The following is a 215-nucleotide window of genomic DNA, read 5'->3' on the forward strand; positions in this document are numbered from 1 at the left end:
AGACCTACTTGTATTCTCTTGGCAATTTTTTGTACAGAATATTGTCGTGAAAACTTTGAAGCAGACTCCGGAGGTAGAAGTCACGAGAGCTCAGGTCGCGGGAATGAGGGGGGCTGGGGGGGGGGGGATGCTGGATTGTGGGTCACGGATGGAGCCGTCGTTCACCCAGCATCCCCGGGGATTTGTCTTGTGGGCGCTTCTTCTTTTTTCTTTCT

Source organism: Penaeus monodon, chromosome 22, assembly GCF_015228065.2.
Source record: "Penaeus monodon isolate SGIC_2016 chromosome 22, NSTDA_Pmon_1, whole genome shotgun sequence".
In the NCBI taxonomy this organism is placed as follows: Eukaryota; Metazoa; Arthropoda; class Malacostraca; order Decapoda; family Penaeidae; genus Penaeus; species Penaeus monodon.